The 23482-nt window shown below is 38.2% G+C and overlaps 1 protein-coding gene across 4 annotated transcripts in view; it reads right to left on the reverse strand.

Annotated features, from left to right (window-relative positions):
• The window catches only part of gramd1c (GRAM domain containing 1c), a 28565-nt gene extending 16087 nt beyond the window's left edge, over positions 1-12478 (reverse strand). For 2 of the 4 annotated variants that reach the window (XM_061237227.1, XM_061237228.1), the window contains exon 1: positions 12343-12478. The gene's annotated coding sequence lies outside the window, so the exon portion shown is untranslated. The remainder of the gene's footprint in view (positions 1-12342) is intronic. The other 2 variants (XM_061237226.1, XM_061237229.1) reach the window with 2 other exon arrangements.
• Between the last annotated feature and the right edge of the window lie 11004 nt (positions 12479-23482).

Here is a 23482-nt window from a genome sequence, read left to right on the forward strand (position 1 = left end):
TTGTGCAACCATCCCTGGAAAGATGACAGCTGGCAGTCTTATAATTTCTCATAAAGTTAGAGAACACATTTGGGGGGATTTCTGACCATTCCTCCATGTAGAACTTATCAGAATCATTGATATCCCTGGGTTTGCACTTATGGACCCCACTCTTCATGTTAGACTACAGGTTTTTGATGGGATTTAAGTGAAGACTGAGATGGCCATTGCAGAACATGGATGTTCTTTTGACTAATCTATTTCTGTATTGCTTTTGATTTATGTTTGGTATCATTGTCCTGCTGGACAATCTACCTATGGTAGTTCATAATTTGTCTTACGTTCCTAGCAGAGACAACCTGATTTTTTTCCAGGATTGCCTGGTAATTTGTTGAATTCATTGTGTCATTGATCTTAAATAGCGTTACTGGACAACTGACAGTGAAGCATCTCCACAACATCAATACCCTAAGGATATCAATGATTCTGAAAAGTTCTGCATGGAGAAATGGTCAAAAATCCCTCCAAATGTGTTCCCTAACTTTATCACAAATTATAGGAAAACATCCATGGCTGTCATCTTTGCCAGGGATATTTTCATCCCTGGTATTAAACCAGGGTTGCCATTAATTCCAAAACCCGTTTTAGGGGAATCTTTTATTATTATTATTATTTTTTTTTAATGTAAAACATTTGCCGAAAATGAGTCTGTGCTAATAAATAAAATGAAAAAGACCTGCGGTCCTTCTCATTTAAATTTTCATTAAAGGGTATTTGTATACATTTTGGTTTCACCATGAAGAAATTACAGCACTTCCCATATGTAATCCCCCATTTCAGGGCACCATAATGTTTGGGGCAAATGTTGTTTCTGTGTTCAATTGCTTCCTTAGTTCAGGTATGAGAGGGCTTTTAGTATCTAACCCTTTTGCGCATACCATAAGTAAAATTTTTACAATGGAGATTTTTTTATGCATCCAACAACTATTCTAGAATTTGACTGTTACATCACACTAGCCTTCGCACAGTTGCCCTTGATAGGAGCACTGATAATTATTGTCAATAATAATAATACTATAATATAGGCCTACAACTAATATAATAATAATAGTCGTAACCTTACCCTTTATTTTGGAAACTGCCAAATTGCAGTTCACTGCCTACTGGCTACCTTCATCCTACACTACCTTCATCCTACTTCGCACTGTGTAACATTCGGTGTGCTTTATTAAGCAGCTGCTGTTTACATTTTTAAGCCTAACTTTATCTTAAATTTTTTCTTCATTGGATATCTGACAATATCATTCATATATTGTCATATGGTCCAACAAGAGATGATAACATGACTAAGGCCTGACTTAGTAACTTGATAATTTGACTAACTACTGTGTCCTAAAAATGCATTCCCTTTAAAAATAATTGGAACAGTAAAGTCAATTCCTTTGTTTTTGCTATACACTGAAGGCAATTGATTTTGAGGTCAAAAGATGTACATGAGATAACAGATCCCAATTTCAGCTTTTATTTCCTGGTATTTTAATCTAGATTTGTTAAACAACTTACAAAATATCACCTTTTGTATCAGACCACCCCATTTTTAGGTGAACAAAAGTATTAGAACATGTGACTGACAGGTATTTCTTGTTTCCCAGGTGGCTCTTGTTAGGTTAAATAGTAAATAGTTCTGAATGAAACGGACCAAAAAATGGCGGGGTAGGAATCAGAGTAGTAAAGGATGAAGCAAGGGTCAAAATCCGACCAGCAAACAAAACAAATGGGGCTAGGTGAGAGTCAGAGTTGAAAAACATGAACCAATTGTGTTATACAAAATCCAATCAGTACATGAATCAAAAAATCTAGACATGAGTCGTAAGTCAAACAAAAATACAGTCATACACAACGTCAAAGTAATCATCAATCCACGAGTCTTGCACACGCAAAGAGCTACCTCAAACAATACAACTGGCGGCCTTTTCAAAGAAAAGCACCGGAAAGCACCGATACGGTGGCCTGTAGTGTAGCGGTTAAGGTAAATGACTGGGACAGGCAAGGTTGGCAGTTCAAATCCCGGTTCACAATAAGATCTGAACAGCCGTTGGGCCCGTGAGCAAGGCCCTTAACCCTGCATTGCTCCAGGGGAGGATTGTCTCCAGCTTAGTCTAATCAAATGTACATCGCTCTGGATAAGAGTGTCTGCCAAATGCCAATTATGGAAACTGCTAGGGCAACCCAGAAGAACAATAAAGATAGTCATGCACCCAGCCACAATGCACAACTGTAAACAAAAGCTTATGACAGAAGTTGTAACAATATAAGGCAAAGCACCTCATACCTACTGTCAAATATATGATCAATTATTCTGATAAATTCTGCAGGGAGGAAAGGTAAAAAAATCCTTCCAAAAGTGTTTTCCAACAAATTATTGAAATATTATAAGATTATATATTATATATATTAAATATTATATATATTAGATATATTAAAATTATAGGAGACTTCTCGTGCCTGTCTTCTTTGCCAGGGGTGTTTTGACAAAGTATTAAACAAGGGGTGGCAATAAATTAATTGAATAATGAATAAAGTGCAAGACTTTATGCATGTTCGAAAATGTATTTGCATGATGCATTTATCAAGGGTGCTAATAATTCTGGAACCCACTGTCGATGTTTTAATTTCCCAAAAAATGCTCTGATGAAAGCTTTTCATTGGTTCATCCTTGTCTTCATGTCATTACCCTGTGTTTTCATCACTGTGACTCAGGGTTGTCTCTACAGGTGGGCGTTCCACCCAAAGGAATTATCTGCCCATCAAATGAAAAAAAGAAGAAGCCATTTTTTAGCGTTAATTTTGTCATTGGGCTTCAAAAAATGCAATGCTTTCCTATTGGCCATTTTGAAGGTGTAGGTTTGCTTAGTCAGTGCTCCTCCTTTACCTTATACTTTCAATGACTGTGAAGACTTTCAATGGTCTTAAAATGTTTTGTATTTGTTTTTTTGCGTTTTTTTTTACCCTTTTGCCCTCCTGTTCCCAACATTAAACCAAGGCCATGAATACATACCCTATTTAGGAAAAGCAACATGTTTGTTGTTGACCACCCAAGTAATCGTTTTTGTGAATTATAAAAACGATAATATTTTCTTGGTAGATCTTAGTTACAATAAGATTTTATTGTCAAAACATTTTTGTGTTGATGGGTCTCGTATTTGCAAGTGGTAACTTCTTGCTGAATTAGCACAGGTTTCTTAGGTACTGTATTATTGCAGCAATGCTTAGCTCATTTGCAAGAAGAAATATGAATAGAATAATAGGGGATGCAGAGTCCTTAAAAAATATTCTTAAAGAATTACACACTCAAACATACACCAACACAACATTAAAACCACCCATTTAAACCATTCAAAATGATTACCTGTAGAATTTTTCATATAAAAATAAATAAATAAAGATGAATAGGATCTACTCCTTCTACAGGCCCTGGAGCATCTGTTAAGATAGACGTCATCATGAACGTGAATTTAAGCAGGTGGTTTTAATGTTGTGGCTGATGAGTAGGCCTAATGGTTTGGCATATTCATGACTCACATGCAAAGTAACATTTGCTTAACAAAGGCTTAATGTAATGTAATGTAGGTTGAACATCCATACTTTGTATAGGGGAAAGTTTGGATGTTCCGTGATGTGACTATATTTCGTGATGTGTCTATATTCAGACCAATCACACACATTTAAAAAACAAATCACTATTCGCGTCTCGTGCCCTTCAACGTCAAGTACTGTAATATGTATGATGGCTAAATTATTCTACGGCTGCCTACAGCCTGTAGGCTAACAACTATTCTAGCTGGCAATTCATTATGGGCTTTGGACTACCTTAACACGATTTCTCTTTGATATGTATTGCTCTCATAAAATATACGTTATACTAGTGCAACAGGCTGCAGTAGCAGTCTTTCTTTTTCTGTATTTTGCTACAAGTGGAGCCACTCTAAGCTGTAAAAGCTAGCATGCATTCAACTCTATGATAATTTCGCTTCCCAAAAATAGGTAAATGATCCCATCTACTCACCAGTTTATTTTGCAAACTTAAACCTGTGCCTTGTGGAAACCTGAAACTGACTACACGTAGGCTACAGCCTACATGACAAATGTGTTTATAACACTCAGCCAATTGTTTATTGTCATCTACCTTAATTCAATAGGTTGACTAAATAGACATGTTAGACATTGATCATTATAATTATAGGGCTTATTCAAACTTTTTTTTAAATGTTCATGTTGTAGAAGAGCCTTTCAAGAAAACAAAACTGTCACACTCCTATACTCGCTTTTACTGCAAGGAAAGTATCTTATATTTTTTTAATGATAACAGATAATGTATATCTTGCATTGATGGCAACTGTTCTTTTGTTGATAAAATCTATTGCAGCAGTTAAAGGACGAGAAACTACGGTGAATTCAGGTAATTTGGGATATTGGGTAATTCGGGACAGTGTTTTGAGTTTTTCCTCTTGACTAATAACTGTCATTCAGCATTTTCACGTCAAAGGCCTCACAAACTAAATGATCATGATCACGTAGCATTTATAATGTGACCTCACTGAGGTGGGCATGATGACGGTCACCCAGGAAGTAGGCAGGAGACAGGATACATGAAGTAGAAGGACATAGCAATGGAACCTGTTATTTGTTAAGATGATGAAAATGTCATGCATGATACAGCCTGTCTTATTATGATGTATATCTAAGTATGACATTTTAATGCAAGAAAATACATTTAAAAAATTTGAATATAATGTTTAAATTTGTAACATTTTATCATTTTGAAACTGTCCCAAATTACCTTCATGTTTATGGTCATTTGGACCACATGGTTTCAGGTAATTTGGGACATTAAAAAAGTAGTTTGTACAAATTAGCAACATAGAACATGACTGACATTTGAGTGCTTGTAAATAAATTTATTTAATCTTGTGTATAATATGCTTTTTACCAGAGTCAAAGCAATGGCAGAGGTGGAACTTAGGGCATTTTTGGTACAATCCAGCCGGGTTCGCAACCTATAATTCCAGCTCAACCTGTTACTAGCTCTAATTTTTACATTGTAAAACACCTGTTTTTGTAAACAGCCTAAAATGTTACTAGCCCTCATTTTTACATTGTAAAACACCTGTTTTTGTAAACAACCTAAAATGTTACTAGCCTTAATTGTTACACCTGTTTAATAGGTGATAAGAATGATGGGGGGGGGGGGATTATTAATTTTTAAATAGTTTTTAAGTGAATGGATTTGAAATGTGATGCTCTACACAACTGAAAAAAAATTGTTGATGTGTGTGCATATGTGTGCGTGTGTGTGTGCGTGTGCGTGTGTGTGTGTTTGTTATTAAAATTAGCCCATTGCAAGGAATGGGACAATTTAAGAATGATTCAGATTTTCTTTTTTCCTCCCAGATTTGCAGAGTATGGGAAATATCATATAATATATTCCACATTAACAGTAGAAAGTATTTGGAAATGTCTGATGCTTGCATAATGATCTATAGGTTAAGTGAAGTATATTTGTGTCTATGCATTCATGCAGTGTCCCAAATTATCTAATGTAGTGTCCTAAATTACAAAACGCGAACTAAAAAACAGATTTCAGAGTTTTTTTTATATTACAAAATAGTTTGCTATACATTCACATATAAAAATGTAGCATCTATATTAGAATAGCTAAGAACATGAGTATTGTAAAAATGTTCAGTGTTATGGCTATGGTGGTGAGGGCAGACTAAATTTACATAATGTGTCCCAAATTACCTGAATTCACCCTATCCATAGTAAAGTTAGGTTTGAATCCAAGAAGCCACGTAATCTTGGAATACCAATTAATCATTGCGATATAGGAATTCCAAACAAGGTTGTATTAACATTACAAAATATTTATGCATGCATTTATCATTTATATAATTTTTATACAGTTTGTGTATTTTTACAAGACTAGCTTTTCAATGGATAACGGCATTCCGCTCCCTTGAATAAATACATACACAGTACTGTGCAAATGTTTTAGGAAGATGTGAAAAAATGCTGTAAAGTAAGAATGCTTTCAAAAATAGTAATGTTAATAGTTTATTTTTTATCAATTAACAAAATGAGAAGTGAGTGAACAGAAGAAAAATCGAAATCAAATCAATATTTGGTGTGACCACCCTTTGCCTTCAAACCAGCATCATTTCTTCTAGGTACACTTGTAGGCATATAAGTCACATGTGTTATTAACTAATTATACTAAACAGGAGCTAATGATCATCTGAAACAGAAACAGCTGGGTAGGAGGGTTAAAACTGGGGTTAGGAACAGCCAAACTCCGCTTCCAAGGTGAGTTTGCTGAAGACAGTTTAATGTCAGAAGACATACACCATGGCAAGACTGAGCACAGCAACAAGACAAGGTAGTTATACTGCATCAGAAAGGTCTCTCCCAGGCCAAAATTTCAAGGCAGACAGGTGTTTCCAGATGTGCTGTCCATGCTCTGTTGAAGAAGCACAAAGAAACCGTAGACGTAGACGCAGTGGTCGGAAACTTGCAGCAGATGAAAGACACATCATGCTTACTTCCCTTCACAATCGGAAGATGTCCAGCAGTGCCATCAGCTCAGAATTGGCAGAAACCAGTGGGACCCAGGTATACCCATCTACTGTGCAGAGAAGTCTGGACAGAAGTGGTCTTCATGGAAGAATTGCGGTCAAAAAGCCATACCTCCGACGTGGAGGCCAAGCGACAAGGCTGGAGAGTGGTACTAGAATGGAGGTTCCTTGCAAGTTTGGGGCTGCATTTCTGCAAATGGAGTTGGGGATTTGGTCAGAATGAGTGGTCTTCTCAATGCTAAGAAGTACAGACAGATACTTATCAATCAGGGAGGCATCTGATTGGCCCCAAATGGACAACGACCCCAAGCATACAGCCAATGTCATTAAGAACTATCTTCAGCGTAAAGAAGAACAAGGAGTCCTGGAAGTGATGGTATGGCCCCCACAGAGCCCTGATCTCAACATCATCGAGTCTGTCTGGGATTACATGAAGAGACAGAAGCATTCGAGGCTGCCTAAATCCACAGACGAACTGTGGCTAGTTCTCCAAGATGTTTGGCCTACCTGCCGATTTCCTTCAAAAACTGTGTGCAAGTATACCGAGAAGAATTGATGCCGTTTTGAAGGCAAAGGGTGGTCACACCAAATATGGATTTGATTTAGATTTTCCTTCTGTTCATTCACTTCTTCTGCATTTTGTTAATTGATAAAAAATAAACAATTAACATTACTATTTTTGAAAGCATTCTTATTTCACAGCATTTTTTTTTTTACACCTGCCTAAAACTTTTGCACAGTAAAAAAAAAAAGTATATATACAAATAAACTATCAATAAATACATGTGTGCAGTATACATACAGGTGCAGTTATTTGAATGGGTCTTTGTGTATGATTTATAATGTAGCCTTTTCATTCTCATTCATGATATATTATGTGAAAATAAATAACATTCTACTCATCAAGTTTGGTTTTGTAAAGACAGTCTTTTTGTAAAGAGTTTTTTTGTCAGTATACCACTCCAGTTCCTATGGCTTGGGTGGAAGAAGCCTGATATTTTGGGCAGATTTTTATCTGCCATCTCTCCTTATAATATGAGAGAAATTTATTCATTTGAAAAGTTAAATTTGCCTACTCTACCTAGCCGCTAGTCTACTGATAAATGTCTTGAAACAGACGTGCAAAACACATGGTTTCCCAATAGCATGAGGAAATTATCTTACTAACTAGCAAATTATTTGACAGGTTATGCTGGTATTTTATGGAATTAAGATTAATAATTCACTCTCACTTCAAAGTTGGTCCCATTTGACCAAGATTGAATGACAAACTTGCGATCCAGTCAGATTTAAACATTTTAATTCAATTTTTAATCCAATGTTAGCTAAAGCGGGGCCGTTTTTTGTTCAGGCGGGCCACCTTAACTATAAACCACTGCAGGAAACACTGATAATTACTTAAATATACTAAGAACAAACAAGTTTCATAATTATTCCAACATTATTGGCACCCCTTGTTTAGTACTTGGTGCACTTCTGGCAAGGATAACAGCATGGAGTCTTTTTCTCTAATGCTTGACAAGGTTAAGGAACACATTTGGAGGGATTTTGGACCATCCCTCTACGCAGATCCTTGCCATTCTTGTGTTTGTTCATATCAACTGCCTTCATCAGTTCAGCCCACAGGTTTTCAGTTGGATTGAGGACATACACTCACTGAGCACTTTATTAGATATATATTTGTTTTTGCTGCTGTAGCCTATCCATTTAGAGGTTTGTGTGTGTTCAGAGATGCTCTTCTGTGATTAGATTGACCTGTACACCAGCTTGTTGATGCAAATACTTAGTCAGCCAATCATGTGGCAGCAACTAAATGCATAAAAGCATGCAGACATGGTCAAGAGGTTCAACTGTTTTTCAGATCAGATGGGGAAAAGTGACTGTGGAATGATCATTGGTGCCAGACAGGGTGGATTGAGTACCACAGAAACTGCTCATCTCCTGGGATGGTCACACACAACAGTTTCTAGAGTTTGCAGAGAATGGTGCCAAAAAAATCCAGTGAGCAGCACACACATAACACAAATATCACACAATTTAGCCTTCTCTATTTTGTGCTGGTGATATAGGGATACAGGGAAAGATAATAGCTAATTGAGAGTTGTTTGTTTACATAACATTAACAAACTAGCAACACAAAGAGAGCTGGCTAATATCTTGATGTAACGGTAACGTATTTCACAAAACCATTCCAAGTTATATCAGATTCCAGTTCACAATCTTTGAATGCAAATAGCTTTATTTACCCAGCCCATGGTATACTGTAACATAATGAAATTATTAAACTTCCTCATTTGAGGGAATATGTCTTGCTGTGTCTTGTCTTTGTGAGTTACGCCACACCTGGATACGGATTATGCCTTACTCGCTCACCCCTATTAATAAGTCTAGAAAATACGTCTAATAAATACTGAAGTGCTCATTAAGTTTTTGCCATGTAAACGTTTAAACCCACTACTTTCTTTGGACTACATACATATTTATTCTGCGCATGTTTATTCACAGGGTAAGTGATGCCACCGAGTTTCAGCCCAGCTAGGGAAATCAAAAAACGTGTCCGAGGTCTGTGGGCGACTCATTAAATGAAGTGAAACAAACCCCACAATTTTGTTGTGTGACAAGTTATAGCAATGATACTTCTTGGTTACAGTAATGTTATGTGAGGTAAAAGTTGAAAGAGCTAGCTATGTGAAGATTTATCACGGGAGTGGAGCCCCCAGGATAAAAAAATAAAACAGGTGAACTTCCAGGCTACCCCATCTGTAAAGGCCCTCACAAAACTGTCTGATGCTACCGCTAGGAAGATGACCATCATTTTCGGAACTGCACGTGCCATTGCCAAGAAAATGAGACCCAATTCTGTGCGAGTAAGTTGATTTCACATTTTATAGTATAAATATTACCCAGCAAAGAGCACGTTCTTCACCTTTCACATATTGAATTTCATTGTTTTGTTAGCTGGCTAAGAACAAGTTAGCTAACATTAGCATTTGGTTACATAGCTAGCTAAGTTAACATTGATTAGCCAGCTACCTAATATTAGTAACAAAATGTACAGTTAATGTTACTACTATTATTACTGCACACTACTATCATATTGATTGAGAATCGCATATGAGACCAAGATGCAATGCTAAATAATAATAATAGCAAATTGCAACTGTCTGGCCAGTACATTTTTTAATCTATGTGGAAGAAATGTGTATTGTGTAGCTGTGCAAGATCATTCTGCACATGTCAAAATGTTGTATTCTTATTACATGCTTGGCATGTAAATGCATACTTTTAATCGGATCAATGTATTCAGTGTGCACGTACAGTCCCCTCCAAAACTATTGGAACAGTAAGGTCAATTCCTTTGTTTTTGCTATACACAGAAGACAATTGAGTTTGAGGTAAAAAAATGTCAGACCTGAGTTGACAGACCTGAATTTCAGCTTTTATTTCCTTGTATTTTTTATCTAGATTTGTAAAACAACTTATAACACATCATCATAACCCAATCGTTAGGTGAGAAAAAGTATTGGAACATGTGACTGAGAGGTGTTTCTTGTTGCCCAGATGTGTCCTCTTAGATTGACTGGTTAAAGGTACAATAGGTAAGATTTTCATGTTAAAACATTGTTACAAGTCCACTGTAAATCCCTTCCTATCATTGAAGAAGGCTCACTGACATGTTGACTCACTCTCTGCCTGTGTTTATAGTCCTTAAATTCGGTGTACATTTGTCGTGCCATCACTCTGTATCAAAATATTGTACAGCTGTACAAGGATTCAATCTCATTGCTTGAAAATTGGTTCTATCTGCCACAGCCAATGGTGTGGGCACTTATTCAGATTGTTCGTGTCACTGCCCAAATTGCACTCCAGACTGCAAATTCTGGATACTATTGCTTATTATCCAAGTGAAGACTACATATCTCATTATAAAATCATACCAGTTTGTTATCGGTAGCAAGCAAAAGCAAGCAAAACAAGCAAATTAGCTGTAGTTAGCTTGACAACCTTACAAATATCCACTTACAATATAGGTAATATGAACATAGTAGCGATAGCACAAGCGTTGTGCTTCAGGTAGATATTTGTAAATTCTGGAAGCTAACTAGTAATAGCTCATTTGCTTGTTGTTACTGATAGCGAACTGGTATTGTTTTCTAACTAGATAAGCAATAGTATACAGTTTCAGTGATCCCCTGTCTGGAGTGCAATTTGGGCAGCTACACGTTCCTTTTATCTCTGTACATGTTTAATCATCCGTGTTTAGCTTAAACTTAATTTCTCTCAAACTGGAAGTTACAGTTGCATCGTTTGTGGTGGACGATCATATCTTAGTTATATAGCCAGCTAGTTACGTAGTCAAATAACTTGCTTGGTCACAATACAGTCGGTTAGGTAAAGTGAAAAACAAAGATTTTTAATAGTGTTGTGTAGCACACCAAAGTTAAAATTTAATAAAGTTACCTATTCGCCAAACATTTTCTTACGAGAAAAGACAACAGGCTCTGTTGCATTTGTCTCTGTCAGCTTTCCAAAACAGTGCACGAGAGCACTGAACTGTATGATAATGCTTTATATTCGATTATATTTATAGACTGTGGGAAGCTAAACAGTGTTGTGGTCTGAAGTTGTTGGTTGTAGCAATTCCTCTCTTGACTGTTGAGAGTACAATACCAATAGGATTACCTATTGTACCTTTAAACAATAAATAGTTCTGAATGTCTACCCTTTTAATTTATTTTAACCTGTGTTAGCATTTGCGTTAGAAAAGATAAACCAACATGAAGACCAGAGAGATGTCTTTGGGAGAGAAGCAAGGTTGAAGTTTAGAAAAGAAGAGAAATTGGTTTGAGCCATTGAGAAACAGATATCGAACAGATCAACTAAGGAAAACAACAGCAGTTAATGAGAAACTGCTCATGCATGGCAGAGCACCACTAGAGAAGATACTCAGCACCTGGTGATAAGTCTATGGGTCACTTCAATCAGTCATTGCATGCAAAGGATATGTGATAAAGTATTCAACATGACTACTTTCAGTTACATAAGATGTCCCATTATGACGCCCTGAAGCGCTGTCATTTCTACAAGGTGAAACCAAAGTGTATACAAACACCATTCAAGAAAAGGGGAAAAATGTGCTTTAACCACATTTGAATTAAATTGCGGTTAAAAAAAAAAAAGGTCTTTGACCCAAACGTTACTGAGCGCACGGTATATGTAGGCTAAATGCACGCAGACACACCCTCAAACGCTCAGAAACGCACACGCAGATATACGCATGCGCAAATATCACACAGAGGCACAAACTCCATAAAATCGATAAACACGATCTTGTTCCTGACTGCAATAGTGTTGCCATCAAAAAATAAATAAAAACAATTAATGAGTTACATGCTCTCTAAAAACACATCTAATACTACCCTACTCTAAGCAACATTAGTACCCACTAGCCTACTTTATTATTGGCAAACCGATAGATTCAACAGTTTGAACGTAAACACTACATAGTGTAATTCTGCAGGAGTTACAGGTGGTCCAACGTTAAGAACAAACTCATTCACATCATAGCCAACGCGAAGAAATCGCAAATGAATTGTCTGACAGTACCGACTTTAGAAGAACAAACAGCATAATTTCCGCAAACCACCTGTGCCAAAAAGCAGTCTAATCATATTAATATATGGAATGGAGCAGTGAAAACGCACACGGCGGAACCCTTGAAAAAACCTACTGCGACAGCTGGAGGGAGCCGAATCAATTCATTTAGTTTTCTTTGTCGTTTTATTATTTTTCAGCTTCTTCCGTAGTGGGTACCTGTCGAACCGCTCAGGTGAACGATGGTAACCCTGGGCTACGTCAGGGGCGGGGCAGGGAATAACTGCATGTAGCGCTATTCTGCTCTTGGTTGGTTGATATAAGTTTTTATTCACGGATTTCAATCATTTTGCGGAGCATTACCGCCACCTACTGAAGTGGCTTGAATCAGAATTTAAATCCTACATTGTAATCTTGTTTCCTTTAGTACAAAGGGTAATTCGGACGTCTGACGGTCAAAAGAGGAATAGCATCAACAAACCTTCAAACCACGATACTGTTTATGCATCCCCCTTCTGTGTAAACGCGCTGAGGTTGAAACGTCATTGGCTGTGGCAGTTAGAACCAATTTTCAATCCATGAGTTTATATTTAGAGTATATTTTGAAACCAGAATTGAAGGACTATAAACACAGACAGAGGGTGAGTCAACATGCCAGTGAGTCTTTTTCAATGATCGGAAGGGATTTACAATAGATTTGTAACATTGTTTTAACACAAAAATCTTACCTATTGTACCTTTAAATAGGCTATGTGAATAGCTTACTGTTAAAACTACATTAGCATACCTGAACTGGCAAAAAGTGTAGGCCTACTGAAACTTCCATGCCTTTGTTATCCTTCATAAAACGTTTTTTCACTTGAATAATCTGTAGCCTCTATTTACATAGGCCTACTGCACTGTTTCTCTTACCCAAGTTTGTTCACATTATTCTGTAGGTTGTTTGTGCACCATAAGGTTGTATTTAGTTTTCTGTGTCCTAGGCTGTGTTCGCAATGGCCATCTACTCAATATATAGTGTACTGTTTTATTGGTCTAGCACACTAATCATAAAATCTGGACCTCAAATCTAATTCAAAGCCATGGTTTTATTTTCTCCTAGGTAATAAGATGAACAATTACTGCCTTCACACCTGATTCCCAGGTAAAGGGAGGATGGAAAAGTTCTCGGACCTCTTTTTGATAATCCTTGGTCTAAAATATGAATTCTCAAATCAGGGCTGCATTTGGTTCCACTCATCGAGATATACAAGAACTGGAGACAGTGTCCATTTTCTGGTCCCATGGATTACTATGGAAGCTGCTCAATGGTGTGAGAATCCAATTCATGGAGGTGGCCATGCTGGACTATGGGGCTTTCGTGTGCACTGGGTTCATAAATCTGAAGAATCATGGGTTTCAACATGTTAAGTCCTGTAAATACAAATAGCAGTATTAAATTATTGTCCCCACTGACTTAATGTTTGGCCTATCATAGCACATAGGCTATTTTTTGCGCTTACTGAGCACATTCAGCAATGAGGGTAGTCAATAAATAATATATGCATAAAATACAAAGAAATATGTTAAAGCTGTTGATAAATTAGTCTTGTATAGGCTATTATTTTATATTCATAAGGTTTTCATCTTTGTAATTGGCAGGTTTATCCTCATCATCACCAACACCTTAACCAGCACCATATATTGTCTCAAAAATAAAGCTTAAAAATTAAATATATGAGCTATTCTCATTATTTATTGATGTTGGCTTATTTATTTTTCATACGTAATGTGATGTGTCTTCATCATCAACAGCACCATCATCATGCAAAGACAGAAATACGACAACTAAGAACATTTTTAATATGAGTAGGTAGCAACAATTTAGTAATGTAGTCAAAATAATAATATGATGGAATCATATCGGCATAATAGCATCTTAATTTAAGTGCAATATACCAGCTTTATTTGTTTTCCATTTATTGTCATGAATCACCTACTCTCCCCATCTGGATCTCTCAATTTCCCTAGGGGATACCTCAAAAAAAAGAATCATTTTGAGTGCAATCCAAGATGGTACGATAACATCTTTGTTTTTAGTGTCTTGGTATTTGGGGTCTTGTCTTTGTTCTGCCCTGTAGCAGCATTTGAATATTTTAAATTAATAATATTTTAAAGAAGATCTTAAGGAAAAGAAAGGAGAAAAACGCCCTCTGGAGTAACAGTTTCATTAAGCCTGTTTTGGCTGCCATTGTTGTTGATTTACTTTGCCACGCAACAACGACGCCACATCAAGCACAGTGCATTGCGTGACAATGTTGTATGTGGTCAATGTGGCTCAGTGATAGTTTGTGTTTGCACACGGGAAGCAGATCGGAGGAGCTGCTCTCATCTGGCTGTTGGAGACTCTGCGTTGGAGCTGGTTGCAGCTGGTCGGTTATTGTAGGCAAATCTTCTGTGTAGCTGCTTTAGCCTGTTGCTCTGTTGTTGGAGACAGGGCATCCGATTTGATTGGATATTTGACTCTTCCAACAAACCACCGCAAAATGTCAACAAATCATTTTTATGTGAACTTATATTGCTCTTGTTGGTTTATGTTATGTTAACATAAACTCGGGACCCCTGTCTACTTCTGAAAGTTTACACCATTTCTCAACTCCCAACTGAATTTGCCAATAGGCATGGAATTGGCTTTCTCCATGTTAATGTTAGAAGTCCATTACCCAAATTGGGTCTAATGAAAACCTGGTTTATGATGACTGCTCCAGCCATTGTTGTAATGGCTAAAACCCTCTGACCATAAAGGGCGGGCAAGTGTGGTTGCTATCTTTGTTTCAGAAAAGTTTAATGTTTCTATATTGCTCAGTCTATCCCTAGACAGTTTGAACTATTGGCTTTACAAATCAAGGTTGCAAATGCCCCAATCACAGTGATTGGTTGTTATAGGCCTCTCTGAGACGGGTGCGTGGGGGTTGGACCCAAAATGCACAACTCAGAAACAATAGTAATATAAAGACCCCTCAGGGCTTTATTCGGGACGAATCCCAGGAGCGTAGTCAAAACAAGCAAAGTCCATACACGTAGATCCAGCCAAACAAATAGTAAACAAACAAAAAGCACGGTGCCGAGGGAAGAGGCAAACTCGTAGTCGGTAGACGTGCAGGGAGGTCCGGTAGCAGGAGAGCTGTCAGCGGGGCAGATGAACAGGCGGACGGCAGGCAGAGGCGTAGTCGTGGGCGAAGCGGGAGTCGAAACCATGAAACAATCAGCGAAGCAAAAGTACAAAACGGTAGGCGAGGACGTGGTCAAAAACAAACAGTGGTCAACAAAAGAGAAATCAATAAACAATGGTCGGTAACAGGCTTGGATCGTAACGTGAAAACAAACAGTAAGTAATGCTCAAGAGTTGCGTAGTAAACTAGAGGCAGACAATTTCGCGAAGAACAGTTGCGCGACTGGGCTATAAATGCGGGTGTAGACAATTAGTTAGAGCGTAGCAAGGAAATGGAAAACAGGTGCGATGGATGACAAGTTTAACAAGGTGATTAGTAATCGTTAGTAATAAACCTATCCTGCCCTAGCATTAGTAAATTAGTAAATGACATGCACGAGAACGTAAGGTAACATGAACACATGATTAGTTTGTTAGTTTCTACCCAATCCTGATCTAGCGTTAGTAGTTTCAGTAAATAGACAAATGGAAACAATTAGGGAGTGAATGACAGAAAGAGAGAGAGAGAAGGCAGAACGCAAGGTTTGCGGAAAGACATGTAAAAGTGTATGCATAACCACGACCAGTTAACGTAACAATAAACATAAATCAAAACATAACACAAAGCGAAACTAAGACGATAACCACTCAACATAACAAGGTAATATAATCGTACGAAACATAACTAGACATGACAAGAAAATAAATCGTAACGAAGCATAACTAAACAACATGACGAACCTAGACTAACATAATACATGATAAGACACTACGTGACTAAGACAACATGAATAAACATAAAACATGGCGAGACAGACCTGAAACGTGACACTCTCTCCGTTATCAATGAGACTGTCAAATTTAACTGATGCGCTCTCTAATTTGAATAAATGAAATTATTCTGATTGGACACTTACATTGGGACTGGCTTAGTGACAAATCAGAGAATTTTAAGCATGCTTGCGGCTCTTTAAACCTAGTTTAACTTATTGATAACCCTACCAGAGTTAACTCATTAAAGCCGAACAGTGACACTTTGTGATCCTTACTAATACAGCTCACAGCATTTGGCATTTTTACAAATTATATGAGCGATCACTATATAATTGCTTGTGTGTGAAATACCAAATTATTTTAAGCTAATGGTATTACTGTTCATAGATGCTATTTTAAACATTTCACTGAACAGACTTTCAACATGATTTAGCAAGACAAAACTGGTATGGAATTACATTGATTCCTACAGTTGATGATGGGTTGCCTTTTTTGCAACAACAGTTTTCACTGGTTGCAAATGAACATGCCCCTTTTAAAAAATTCAGAATCAAGAATAGAGATAATTTATTTGGTTTTCCGAAGAACTTATTAGAAACAAGCAGTTTACCTTTACCTAGAAAGAAAGACCAAAAGTAAAGAAGATTGGCATCGCATCAAAACTCAGTGCACTTCCTCAATTCGGAAAGCTAATTCAGACTAATATCTGACTTTCACCCAATTTTAATTATTATTCAGAATTCTGGAAGGCAATCAAAGTCTTACAAAATAGGAAAGCTTCTGAATTTCCTCAGCAGTTGCAAATGGGTGAGGTCATAATTACGGATAACTCTAATATGTATCATTTAACTTTTAATAGTCATTTTGAGAAGGCAGGTCATATTTTTGATCAGCAAGCCCCCTTCACTCCCAGTCCTCAGCATATTGGAATTCTTTGGGTAGGTCCAGATCTACTGTCCTTTCATTGGACTTTGAACACTTGAAATGGGTCTGGCCTGATGGTTTAGACCCCTTTCTCCTGAAATCTGCTGCATTTAGTAATTGCAGAGTCCATCACCCACATTTTAAACATGTCAGTTGGTCTTAATCAGGTACCAACTACTTGGAAACAAGCCTATGTCACACCCCTTTTTAAAGCTGGCAACTGATCTGACATGAATTATAGAGCAATTTCCAATCTTTCTGTCCTTTCTAAAATCATCTACAATCACTAGTCGTTTCCCAACTGAAGTCATACTTGGACTCACACACCGTTTTAAACGTCATGCAATCTGGTTTCCAGTCCAGGCATAATACTGTGCACTTTGAAACTCATGGATGACATCAAAAAGGCCTGAGATAATAAACTTACTTGTGCTGCTTTGTTTATAGACCTTAAATAGGCTTTTGATACTGTGGGCCACCTGTTACTCATTAACAATCTGTGAGTGCTGGTATTGGAAGCAAAGCAACAAAGTGGTTCCACAGCAATCTGTCTAATCGTTCTCAGATTGTTAAACATGCCTGACCCAGTCTTTTTAATGAAGGGTGTCCCACAAGGTTTGGATCTAGGGCTGTTGCTTTTTAAAAATGTATCTTAACAGCATAAGTGATCAGTTTAAGTGCTGCAAGTGCCATCTGGATGCAGAAGATACAAATATGTATTCCTGTGATAGATGGCCATTTCAATTCTGCTGACAGATTTTGACACCTTGCAGCATACCTTACTTGGTCTGAAATGGCTTGATCTGATCTGAAACTCAACAAAAACTAAATCCACGATCTTCCTTCCTGGGAGAGCTGAGGCTACAACCTCCTCTGTCAGTACTTTTGATGGTGTTTCCATTCAGTCTGTAGACCATTAAAAATATTTGGGAATTTGGTTAAACAATAACCTAAATTCTAAATGTCATATTGGCAACCTTTCAAATTAATTAAAATTTACACTGGGTTTCTTGTACAGGCTAAAGTCCTGTTTCTCTATGGTATCAAGAAAACGGTTAGTTGCAGCTTATTTCTGCCTCAACTTGATACTATCTATAGGTCCTATCCAAGCTTGACCTCCTGTATCACTCAGCATTGAGATATATCACAAACTCTAGTTTTAGGACTATTATCCGACAGGTTCCTTCGACATAAACAAAATTTAAACGTCAGCCATATATACAAATAGGCAAACTATTGGCAACAAACTGTGAAGTGTAAAAAAAGGGATTATTATCCTTTTTTTTCCTTTACTTTTGGATTTTTTTCCTGTGGTATTGGAGCAAGCCTGTATCAGTGGCTTTTGCAATGAAACGGCCACCGATCGAATGAAGCCCTTGATTTCATCCATGTGCTAAAGCCTGGAGACAGGGAGATTGACAGGGCTGCTGGATGCAGACAAGTGGGCTAGTTAATACTGCTATCCTAGATGTTTTTTGTGGGTTTTTAATACAACAACGTCGATACAAAAAATGCAACTAGGCTAGGCTATATACAGCTGCAGGGCCCGGTTTTCCCCAGTTTAAATCACAGACAATACGCTGCTATATTTGGCCATACAAGCCTTATTCCTAAATGCCATCGCGAAACCCAAGAAACTAGCTGCGAGTGTTTAAACAAAATAATTCTGTACTTAGCTAAGCTGTTTAGTTACCCATTTGGCTACTCACCATTTCATTGTTCATATCGGCTGCGCAAAGGCTAACTGTTAGGCTACTCCCAAAAGTAGGCCACCAAGACAGCGAGGGTTGGTTATCTGCACCGACTGGCCCAGAGCCGCTTGCTAATTTGGTAAATGGGTTTCTCAAGAAATACTTTTCCTCATCGCATATAGTCTAATGTTTTCTTGTACATCATGCACAAGATAATGGCAATTATGGCTAGAACTTTATAACTGTTAGCTGAGAAGTAGTCAGCAAGCTAGTTAGCTGTTGGCTAATTGCAGGCAAGCGTGATGAAGCTGGGTCATATTTGAAAATGCATGGCATCTAATCCTACATCAGTTCTTCCCTCCATTGGAACTGCATGGTACTGTCAGGGTTTCTGACTAATTTTCCAGGCAGCACCTTTTTTTTTGGCTCATGCATGTAAATTGCTGCCTTAGTTAATTGGTATCCAGGTGCAGTCTGATTACAAAACCAATTATGTATTATTGGTAAGCGGGCTCTACACTATTTAAGGCTCATTGTCCCTCTGTTCTGAGTGTTGAATTTCACTTCACCGAGCCAGTTAGAGATAGCCTGGAAGTCTTATTGTCTTTATATATTTATATATTTAGAGGCTTGTTGCCCCATATTCGGGTAACTGTATCAGTTTTTCCTCAAATATAGCGAAATGAGTAGCTAGATTTGGATATTTTCAGTCAACTGGAAGAACCCTGCTCCCCGTGATTTTGTAGATACTCTTCCGTGTTTGGGAGCACCTCTTAAGTCTAAATAAACTCTCTTCTACCAAGTTTTCAGTATTGTTTTACTGAGGGAGTTTTCTGTCCTATTTTTCGTTTTCCTCCTCTAGTGGTTCCCCAAGATTTTATTTGGGAGACCCCCCACCCCCCCGCAATGATCGTACAAGACTTCCATTTTCATTTAAAAATTAAACTTTTAAATGCAATTACCTTTATTTATCTGCTTATATAAGTACACATATCATATAATGAAATATGAAGTGTTTATAGACAAGTTTATAGACAAGCAGGTGGTTTTAATGTTGTGGCTGATTGGTGAAAGTAACATTTTAAAATGTGCATGTTTTACCATATTTTAACCCAGTTTAAACACAAATAAAAGAATGAGATATATGTTAGCGCTGAACACTTTTCTTCCTCCTACATTTCCTCCAGATTGTGTAATAAAATGTGCAACACATGCACCATAGCGCCATGAAAAACTGTTACATCTCGATTGCAAATTATGTTTTTAATATCTTACATCCAGAGTGCATATGAATGTACACTCACTGAGCCCTTTATTAGGTAGACCAGTACACCTGCTTGTTAATGCAAATATTTAATCAGCCAATCATGTGGCATAAAAGCATGCAGACGTGGTCAAGAGGTTCAGCCTTTTCAGGGTTTTCAGACCAAATGTCAGAATGGGGAAGAAATGTGATCCAAGTGACTTTGACTATGCAATGATTGTTGGTGCCACATGGGGTGGTTTGACTTCTGATCTCCTGGACTTTCACACACAACTGTCTCTAGAGTTTGCAGTGAATGGTGTGCAAAAAATCCAGTGAACAGCAGTTCTGCAGGCAAAAACATGTTGTTAATCAGAGAGGTCAGAGGAGTTGGGCCAGACTGGTCAAAGCTGACTGTAATGCAAGTAACCACACATTACAACAGTGGTATACAGTAGAGCATCTCTGAGTCCACAACCCGTCATACCTCTAAGTCAGGGGTGTCCAAACTTTTTGCAAAGAGGGCCAGATTTGATGAGGTGAAAATGTGTGGGGGCCGACCATTCAGCATGACATTCTTTGAACCATTAACATTAAATGCAAATGAACTATTTTATGAAATTTTTATTGCAAATGGCATACTTTTCATTTCTTCACACAGAACACAAATCTAAACAGGTTTTTACCAAAATCACTCTGCCTTTCATATTTGAAGACCACATAAAATGAAGAAAAAATCTGTCTGGGAAAAAAAACTTTCAGGAAGATTAAACATATCTAGGTTCATTTGAAACATTACATATTCACAATTAAATGCTCACTGTAAACTTCTGAATTTAAAACATGTGAACAGGAAAATAATACTAACAGTTATCTTATTCAGGTACAAAAGTACAAAACATTGAGGGCCATATGAATCCGTGTATCACTCATTCTTTCGTTTTTCAATTGGCCATCAAAAAACGAAAATATGATATTTGATTTTGAATCGGATATCAAAAACGAAAAAGGCCGTGTTTTTCATTATTGCAATTTTAGACTCGGATCAAAAATACGAAATGGAAAAACGGGCTGCCGGACCGAATTTGATTTTAATATTTAATTTGTCGGGTTTACGAGACCCGATTTGATTGTCAATTGAAAAACAAAAGAACAAATGATACACAGATTGAAAAGACTCAGTGCATATTCAAAACTGTGGTGATCAACACAAAAAAAATCAATTCACAGAGATTTTAGAATTTATTCACCTGAGAAGACTAAACAAATAACTTGCCTGCCCTAATGTGAAGGGTGATACTGAGATCTCGAATGCAGTAAATAGGCCTGGTCTGGCTCAAAAACAGTGGTTTTGATGCGCAAGACGTCACGCAGGTGAGAGTCACTTAGTCTCGTCCTCACGCGGTTCTTGTTAATGTTCATAACCGAGAATGACTTCTCGCACAAGTATGTTGAGCCAAACAAGCTCAGCATTTTCTTGGCAAATGTTCGAATCTCTTGGAACCTGCCTTTATCCAGCTGGCGGTAAAAGTTGACAAGAGGGAGCTGTTGGTGCCGACTGCGACACTCGGCGTCACACTGCAGCTCAATGAGCTCCAGCTGCAGGTGGTCTGGAGCGTCATCACACACTGCAGCTCAATGAGCTCCAGCTGCAGGTGGTCTGGAGAGTCATCAGGGTCCACGGAGAAAGGAGAGGAAAAAAGCGTGATCTCCTTTTCAATAGCTGCAAAATCCCGAAAGCGCTGTTGAAACTCCTCAGCCAGAGATGAGATGTCTGCTGCATACCTCCTCATTTGCGCACTGATATTGTTCTGTGGAAAACTGGTCATTATTTCCTGCAGCGATGGGAAATGTGTGGTATTGGGCTGCGTTTGTGACAGGTGCCTTTGGAAAAGTAGCAGCTTGGTCCAAAAGGCTTTGATGTGTGAATACAGTTGGCTTACCACTGCATTTTGCCCCTGAAGGCTCGTGTTCAGCGTGTTCAGATGTCGTGTTATGTCAACTAAAAATAAAAAATCTGCCAGCCAAACAGGATAAATTCTGGCATCGGTTGTCCCTTTTTTTCCAAGAATTGTCCGATTTCCTCCCTAAGCGAGTAGAAGCGCTGCAGTGCAGACCCCCGACTGAGCCATCTTACGTCGTTGTGATACACAACATCTCCGTATTCAGCATTGATGTCGAGTAGAAACTGTTGAAACTGGCGGTGGCACAGGGCTTTGGAGCGAATATAATTAATAGCCTTTATCATTTCATAACATGATCATATTTCAGATGTTTGGCACAGAGAACTTGTTGGTGAATAATACAGTGGAGTTTTATAGCTTTGCCTCCTTCTTCGCTGACTTTGTTACAGACTAGGGTTGATAATCCACTTCGCTCGCCAGCCATTGGCAGGTGCGCCATCCGTAATAATCCCAGTGACTTTATTACAAGGTAGTTTCATGTCATCTACGGCGGAACAAACAGAAACAAATAAATCTGTTCCTCTTGTTTGGTCCTTAAGGCTCTGGAGGTGAAGTAGCTCTTCACTCACGTTCATTTCATTGTCCACTCCTCTCAAAAAAAATCAGTAACTGAGCGGTGTCAGATGGAGCCGTGCTTTCGTCGCAGGCTAACGAAAAAAAGTCAAACTCCACTCCTTTTGCCTCTAACTGTCTCTTAATATCAGATGAAACGTCTTCAATTCTCCGTACCAGTGTTACGAGCCAGGCAAATATTGGCAAACTCTTGCTTCTTCTCAGGACAAATTTTCTCCACCATTTTCATCACGCAGTCTTTAATAAAAGGTTTGCAGTGCTTGGCAATCAGCGTTGCCACCTCGTAGCTCGCCTTTGTGGCATTTTCATTTGACTCACGGGCTCTTGTGAAAAAGCGCTGCTGTGCCGTTAAAACAGCTTCCAGTTGCTTAAATTTTTTGCCGCGTTCATTCCCAGTTAGCTTGTCGTAGTTAGCATGTTTCGTCTGGTAGTGCCTCTTGATATTTTATTCCTTGAAAACAGCCACAGTCTCTTGGCACAGTTGTTTCGTATTTCAGTGAAAAAATACTCCAATTTCCACTTTCCTGGAAGCGGCGGCCCTCGCTGTCAACTTTCCTTTTTTTAGTTACAGTCGCCATTTTAGAAACGGGCTGGAAAGGATCACACAACGGTCACGCGGTGAGAGTGCGGCCATCAGGTCTACTGCCATCTTCTGGTGAAATCTAAAATAGCTTTTTTGTACGTGTGTATTTTATACTGTGGTCAACAGTGCTGGCGGGCCGCATATTATTGATTTTATGACAGAGGCTGCGGGCCGGTTGAAATTTGAATACGGGCCGCAATTGGCCCCCGGGCCGGACTTTGGACATGCCTGCTCTAAGTGGATAGATAGGCTACAGCAGCAGAAGACTTAAGTCTAACTGAGTGTATATATCAGTCTGAATGAGAAGTACTTCCATATATATTCATTATATATT

Source organism: Conger conger, chromosome 4 (genome assembly GCF_963514075.1).
Source record: "Conger conger chromosome 4, fConCon1.1, whole genome shotgun sequence".
NCBI lineage: Eukaryota > Metazoa > Chordata > Actinopteri > Anguilliformes > Congridae > Conger > Conger conger.